We start from the raw sequence: 8,633 nt of genomic DNA on the forward strand, positions 1-8,633 counted from the left end.
ACAAAACCTTGCTTTCTAGGAGATGCAGGTCCAGAGGACATGTGAAGATTAACAAAAACTATAACATTCAGTGTATTCATCTTGCATGTTTTAGTTGATGTATTTCCTGCATTTTCTATCCCTGATAAACATGATTATTTGTTTGCCTCTTGTTAGAAAGGGGTAATTCGGGGATAATTGCTGCACAAGGCCTTGGGCTAACTTGGAATGTGTGTTACTCAATTTAAAATTCTGTTGTTGTTAACTCAATGTAGCTTAGTGTTACTGCCACTTGATTCAAGAAAAAAACGAAGTTGGATAAATAAGCTTAGAGTGTATTGTCTGAAGATCCAAGGCCCAAATTATTTGTTGAAGCCTGAATTTTATATTACCATGTATTGACTGAAAATCTAGAAATATATGGTAGTATTTTTTTTCTTGAGCTTTACTGCGTTATCAAAAAGCCCTATTTCTTTTCAACTTGTATGGATGTCTGGGGCTTGGCATGGTTTTTTGGCTGGATGTTTACACAACAGCTGTGTGAAGGGAAAACACTCTTCTGCTTTATATTTGTTGTAACTTGTTTTATGGTGCATCTATAGGCTGCAATAGTCAGTATATGTTGATGCAAACTTGGAACCCCGACGTTACCCCTATTAATACAGAGTTGGAGATCCATGTTAAAATGAATTACTGTATTGTGTTAATGCTGAGTTGGGGGCCATGCTAAAATAGGTTACTGTATTATATTAAGTTGGGTGTTAGGGTTCAAAACTCATTACACATCAAATAAATATTAAAAACTCGTCCAAAAGCCCAAACAAGAAGATTCAATCCGTAACATATGCAATAGCAAATTCATCCAACAATCTACAGAGGAGAATGCCACTGTGAAAACATATACCCACCATAGCACACAAACTATCTATAACCTGATACCATCAATCACAAAATCCATGAAGAGATGGCATATCTGCAACTGAAAATTAAAACAGCAGAGAAAAATTCTTTTAGTTCTTTTCATGTCCCTAAATGCCCCTTACACAGGTGAAGGCCTAATCTCTGAAAGCCTAAGGTGAAAGCCTAATCTCTGAAAACAACCTTAATATTAGATTTCAGCCAAAGATACAATTCTGATATATACCATACAATGACAAGAAGCACCTTTCACCAATGCAAATAACCCAGAACTAAATAATATTGCATTTCTAATTTATGAGCTGATATGCCAACCAGTCTTCAACCAGCAACTAATATACCATGCAATAATATGAAATAACACCATTCACTTATCACCTATTGACCGATTATCTGATTCAGATGCTTCAGTCACAGGCCCATTGTCCTCGGATCGTCCATATTTTTAGGGGGAGATAACTATGTCCACACTTTTTCTTTCGCCTCATTTTTTCTTATACTTTCTTCTGTAGTACTTATCATTAGTATCATTTGGTTCGTTTTTCTTGTTGTTATTCCAGAATTTGTCCCATCTTATTTTTATTAGATGTGGCATTTTGTTAAATTCTTCTAATCTTTTGTTCCATTCTGGGAAACTGTTGATATTTTCTGCTTGCTGCTCTTCCATTTTCCTCAAAGACTATGTTGTTCTTCCAGCTTCCTCCAAGATTTTGCATATTTTTGCCAAAAAACTGCTTCCGGTGGTTCCATCTTTAATGATCATCCAAGCTGGCACGATTTTTTCTTTGTTATCACTAAAATGTTATGGGGAGACACTGTAATGTTATGGGAAGACTTTTAGGGCCCAAGATTTTGCATATTTTTGCCAAAAAATTGCTCCGGTGGTTCCATCTTTAATTACCATCCAAGCTGGCACGATTTCTGCTTTCTTATCACTGAAATGTTATGGGGAGACACTGTAATGTTATGGGAAGATTTTTGCCCTAAATTTTAGTAGATCACTAAGGTTTTTTAATTTTTTACATTTTATATATATATTTTTTAAAACTTCCTTTCTGTTCAAATAATAAGATAGCAATTCTAGCATAAAGGTTGTCTGGTATTTCAATAGCGCAAACAGTCTTACAGTGCAGAACTAATCATTCAATAATCAAGCAGTAACAATGTAACCCATATCCACTATTCTGGTGAACCAATCCATTTCATAGCATTTCCAAATAATTCTAAACAAATCGTCAGCATGAAAATGCTAAAAAAATTACAGAGTTAGGGATCTTAGATATCATCATAGTTACAGAGACGCCTGCGACAATAAGGGGGCTTCAACCCAGGCCTGGATAACCTCCGGAGTTCTCTAAAGCGTTCTATGTCAAAAATTCATTTTCTTCATCAGTGTTCTCTGCGTGGCACCGAAGCGAATGCTGAAGAAGCTCTGGAATGAAGGATTTCTGGATGTGTTCAGGAAAAATACATATCCAGCCATGAAGTAAATTGATGTAAGAAAGAAGCAAATGGGCTCCATCACATCCCATGACACTTTCCATAATGTCAACCTCATTAAACCCGCTGTCTGAAGTCCAAAAAACCCCAACCCCAACCGTAATTCTGTCATGGCATGACTTTGAGCTTTTAGATCAATCTCCTCCTTTTCTTTCTCTAGTCTCTCCAGCTCTTCCTTGTAAGGATGGCTCTTCGTTGCAAGGGGCGTAGGCATGATCTTCTCGAAAGCTCTTGCTATCTGAAACCACACCAAAGAAAAAAGAATATCAGTGAAACCACAACTAAAAATCCCAAATCAGTGAATCCTGAGCCCCAGAAATGCTAAAGAAGCTCTAATTTAGATATACCTTGTAAGGACGACAATAGACAGTCTTTTTCAATACGAGAACATGGCCCGATTCGTCAAGTAGCTTCGCTATTCCTTTCGCTTCTTCCTCTGAAGTCCCCTCCAACGACTCCACGTAAACTCGCAGCAGCTCGTCATATGAAATGCGGTCGTCGTGAATCCACTGTATTCTTTTTTTGGCATCCTCCAACCGGACGAATCTCAGCAATCTCCTGCCGTCCTCCGCCGATATCTGCCCGGCAGGAGGGCGGGCGTTCAAATACTGCAACTGTTCCTGCCATTGGAAGAATAGTTGGGAAGGAGGGAAAAGGTGGGACTGAAACTGAGATTGGCTCACCTTCGTCTGTTCCTGCCTGTACAAGAAACGGGAAGGGTGGCCACCAAAGGTGGTCTGCAGTTTAAAGGTCGAAACTCCGCGGAAACGAAGGGCATCAAGGGCATTGCGGAGGTATGCACAGGTTCTGCGATTGGCAATAACCATGAATTCAAATCACAGTGACCACTCCATTCTGCCCGTGTCTCTTCCCCTTTCCATTGATCTAACGCTTGAAATTTGTGTAATCGTCTAACATCTAATCGTATGGTGCACAAAATGACACGTAATCAAGGAAGGGAGTTGATTCCAGAGGGAACGCCTTACGCCGTAAATATTAGAGTTTCCAAAATTTTGTAATAATATGTGTTGATTCCAGAGGGAACGCCTTATGGCGTAAATATTAGAGTTTCCAAAATTTTGTAACTACCTTAATATGTGACAATTTTATGACGACGTGTGATATCACATAAATCATAATATAAACCTGAAAATAGTGGAGAAAGTACAACACCAAACCACTATCAGTTTGTTTGGATAAGTACACATTGTAGTGGGATGTGTCCCACTACATCTAAATCGGAAGCATGATTTGTATTAGATAATCTTCTTACATTGCTATTGGTTTGGCATCTTTAGTGAAATACAAGTTTCACGATTCAACTTTTTCTCACATCTATCTTTGAATGTAAGCGCAACTCTAAACAATAATAATTTTAACATTCGCTGGTTCCCAAAGATGATAGAGTTCATGTAGAAATAGATGAGGTTTTCTCATGTATCACGCATTCGCAGCTGTTAGTGCGGTGTGTACTGTAATTATATTGCCCCCGTTTATTGAAATTGTGGCCCCATTATTTTAATGAAAATTTACAAATTTAATAGCCGCAGAAAATTAGAAAGCTATGTAAATGATTTTATTTATTTATTTTTTTTATAGAATTTGGAGATAAAATTATTTCAATTTAAGGTGAGGAAGATGTGTTGAATTTTTAAAAGATTTTTAATTGATTTTTAGATTAATTTTTGGGAAATATGTTCATCTTAATGTTTTGTATTGATTTTATGAGATTGTTCCAATTTTAATATGTTTATATTCTATGGAAATTAATATTTTACAATAAGATGTGCAATTCTTTTTATTTTCTCAAGTTAAATTGGATTTGTTCAATTCTAATAAGTTCATATTCTAATTAGATAGGGAAATTAATATAAGCAAATTTTATTTAGTAAAATCATCCATTTTACAGTAAAATATGTAATTCTTTTTTTCCGTCCAATTAAAATTAACTCATAATCTTTTTATAAATAATTAATAAAATAAATATGTACATTAATAAAACATTCTTAGTATTACAATAATTATTTTTATTATATTTATGAATCTTTCAATAACCACATTAATATTTTTAATATAATTATATTAATAAATATATAAATAAATTCACCACTTTTAGGGAGAAAAAAACTACTCTATTCGGATAATTACATCACTTAAACTTAGTGTTCCATGAAAATTTCCCTTAATTTCAATTAAAAAAAAAAATAATTGGCCCAGAAGAATAGTGAAAACATCTACCATCAAACCGTTAGAGAACAGCCACGAAAATGTTTGCCCGTTATTTCGAGAGAATTCAAGCGTAAAGGAGAATCCGAACGACATGATATGACGTATCTGCAATGAATTCAACCGTTGCTTCGATTGACATTTGGTGTTTTCATTTGAAAATAAGATAGAATGTCGGCCGCTCCCTCTCAACTGTGTCGAATGCTCTCCACTTTCTATGAGAATCCTTGGCCATCTGTTTTGATATTATGTGGAACTAAACATGACGCTTACATCAACTAAGAGCACTAAGACTGCATGTTCGTCCGGTGTACGTTTATTTCAATAAAACAAAATAATTGTACTAACAATGAGCGCGCGTGTTTCGGATGCCAAATTCAAGATTGACTGCGTTCAAATGACAACCGTTAGATTGCCGTATAAGAGTCCAGGATTCAGATATTTTGATTATAACGTACATAAAAATAATTATTTCAATGCATGATCACTTTTTTTAGGTGTCGTGATCATCCCGTGTTTAGCAAATTCACAAGTAAATTTATCAATTACTGGAGCACTATGGTGCACGGATGTGAAACATTCAAACAAGAACAATTACCGGAGCAATAAGCAAGGACCTTGATAAAGAGCACTCAAATCGCTTTCATTCTGGTAACCTTAAACGGAATCCAGTAGGCAACAACTTCCTGAAGTAAATTGATTAGTTGCCGCATTTGTTACTGTGTGTAGAGATCACATTAACCTTCATAGTTGGGGATTGCAAATATGGATGGTTGAAATTACCAAATTTTAAGGAAACATTCGTGGCCTAAAACTAATCAGTAACAGTTCGAGTACCCGTTATCAATGTCAGCAGCCGTGGCTCCGATGCTCTTAAATTTATGCCCGGATTAGAGAAATTTAACTCACTGTAGCGCAGTAATTTTGTCAAATGGTGACAAGAAATTTGATAGTAAACTGCCAAAATCATGCTAAATGAAATCCACTTCTGAAATTTGGCCTGGGGATCCATTTCGGCATGACCCACATGCTGCAAAGTGCGCTTTCGGTATTACAAATTATGCAAACAACGTACACAGTGCTATCCCACTATGCCGTAGTGGACATAAATAATCTTTTAAGTGGCCAAATTTCTAAAGCCACTAAATGGACTCTATATAAGAAACTCTGCACTCAAAATACTTTCAAAGCAAATCGTCTCTCGAATATTCAGACAAGCTTCATAGAATTGCTGGTGCAGAATCTTTTTCTGATCAATTCGAATCGCTGTGATGCATTGCACTTGACAATAGTTTATATATAAGTTTAGGACCCCAAGTTCTATTGTATCAAGGATTGTCCTTCTGGTTTGTCAATGGCGGATCAAAAGTCCAGCGAGTGTAACATCAACATTGAAAGTAGCAGAGCAGAAAATTCTGAAAGTAATTTTGCTGAGGAGCCCAATATATTTACAAGATCAAACAAAATTCCAATCTGGAAGCTCGTTCTGAAGGATTTTTTTAGAAGAGTATGGAAGATGGGGAAAGACGATTGGCGAAAAGTTATACACGCGATCAAGGTTGGGCTTGCACTGTCAGTGGTATCTCTGTTCTATCTCATGGAGCCTTTATTTAATGGTGTGGGTAATAATGCCATCTGGGCTATCATGACCGTTGTGGTGGTTTTTGAGTTTACTGCAGGTAATTGCTAACACTTTTCGTTGATTATTCGATCAATTAGTTTAATCGATGCAAATCCTTGGATTAATACTATCGAACTTGAACAAACCTTTGTTCCGGTTCAGAATTACTGTTTTGTGTTTTTTCTTTTATACGTTAATGTAATTATAAATGCAGATGCGTCCATGTTTAGATCTTTTGGCTTTATAAAATTGGATTTAAAATGTCCTCATCTCAATAGGTTGAACAATTTTGTTAAAACCAAAGGTAATCGTAAGATATGACCTAATATTTTTGATTGGATATGCGTGCGAGTATAAGATTTCTTGTGAAATATCCTTGTGCAGGTGCCACTCTTATTAAGGGCTTGAATAGAGGAATCGGGACAGTGCTCGCAGGATCTCTTGGTATATTGGTTGGATGGGTAGCCCAAAGGGCCGGGACAGTAGGAGAACCCATTCTTATCGCTGCTTCGTGTTTCATTCTAGGTTTGATGATGTGCTGAACCTGTTTTTTGAATATTAAAAAATTGTATGATACACCTGTAAAAAGAAGTAACTTCCAAGAATATTTAGGAATTTACGGGGTGAGATTAAACTAATTATTATTTTAACAGGCATCTATCTAACATTGTTTTTTAAAATATATTTTTAAAATTTACAATAATATGAAAATAATAGAAATTTTGGTAACTCTGAAAATAATAAAAATTTTGATAAGATTAACAAAATTTTAAAGGTCTAAAATAAATTTGGGAGGGTGCAGAATCTATTTCCACCGCTTAAAAACTATTAAACTGATTTTTTAAATTCTTTAACCAGATTCCGTAAAAAAAATCCTATTCAAACTGATTTTTTTAATTCTTTAACCAGATTCCGTAAAAAAAAAAAATCCTCGTGATATCGGTAGGCATGGCCAAATTAAATTAAAAAAGCTTGGACATTTTACTTTAGATATCGTTCTTACCATAATTGTTTTTACAGGGGCATCTGCAACATACCTTCGGTTTTTCCCCAAAATAAAGCGCAAATACGATTACGGCGTTGTGATTTTTATCCTGACCTTCAATATGATAACAGTCTCCGGATACCGGGTTGACAACATATTTCGCATGGCTTACGAACGGCTTTCTACAATAGCGATTGGTTCCGCTATTTGCCTCGTTATAAGTTTATTCGTACTAATGGATTGTAGGTAAGCAATTTCAAGAATGAGGCAATGATTGGAATTTCCACGGATTTCTCACATTTCTTACCCAAGAAAGGAGCCAAATGACCTGACTGAGGATGAGCTGCGAGTTCCAAATGGAATTAGCGTTGCAGTGAAGAAATGAACACAGCTGAGCAGAGACTCGGATTGGAATCCTGCAACAAATTCATTCATTCACTTGAGCAAAGAGCGCGGCAGCGCAGACATAAAAATCGAGCTATCGTGAGATTTATATGGGTGAAGCAGCAGGGATGGTAGATCTTTGGGCATTTTGGTGTAGATCATGCACCGGTAGGTTTGCACAGGGCAAGGTAGCCGGTCTGCGTTAAGTATACAGTGCGGTATCTTTTTCGGGTGTCTGTTTGCTGCACCATGATTATAACAAGCCCATATCAGCTGCGAAACGAGCCGCTGAAACGAATGGCTCGCTGGCGGTGGGTCCGTCCTGCTTCTTCATTAACCTTTCAGTGTTCCAGATCAACGATCACACTTCATTCCATCGTCTAACATCATAAATCTACGGTCAACAATAGGACACAGCAGCGTCTAACATCATAAATCTACGGTCAACAATAGGACACAGCAGCACCTGGGGTAATTCATTTCAAATGGAAACGCCTTACGGCGTAATTAATAAATAAATAAATAAATCTACAAACTTATAATATATATAATTTTAAAAATAAAATATTTATTTATTATTATTATTTTTAATATAAATCACATATCTTCTCAATTAAATTGTAATATTTAACCATAAATAAAATAAAAGTGAATATATATATATATATATATATATATAAAATTTTTATTTAAAATATAAATATCTTGTAGCTATAAATTGAGTTTGTTATGGAAAAAATTACAAAATGACCTTTTCCGACGCTAAATTTAAACTTCTCACTTCTAATCATATAGGTGATCCCAACTTCATAAATAAAATACGTGTCATAAAAAGATGGAGCGTTTACTATGACATACCAAATTACAACTGAACTATGCAAGGAGGATTAAATTCTGTCATGTGTACATAGTGGCATGAAGGGTTTGTACTTACATTTACATCATATTCCAGCACATCATACATGTTACAAATACCCAAAAGTTAGAACATGTGACCCTATGGTCATAAGGATTCATCTT

General features: G+C 35.7%; 1 pseudogene; it reads left to right on the forward strand.

The window, feature by feature from the left end:
- Positions 1-5,910: 5,910 nt before the first annotated feature.
- On the forward strand, positions 5,911-7,479 carry LOC149151870 (aluminum-activated malate transporter 12 pseudogene; annotated as a pseudogene).
- The last annotated feature ends 1,154 nt before the right edge of the window (positions 7,480-8,633 follow it).

Source organism: Pinus tabuliformis, chromosome 9, assembly GCF_031772625.1.
Source record: "Pinus tabuliformis cultivar Carrire ecotype Pingquan chromosome 9, CPIR1, whole genome shotgun sequence".
In the NCBI taxonomy this organism is placed as follows: domain Eukaryota; kingdom Viridiplantae; phylum Streptophyta; class Pinopsida; order Pinales; family Pinaceae; genus Pinus; species Pinus tabuliformis.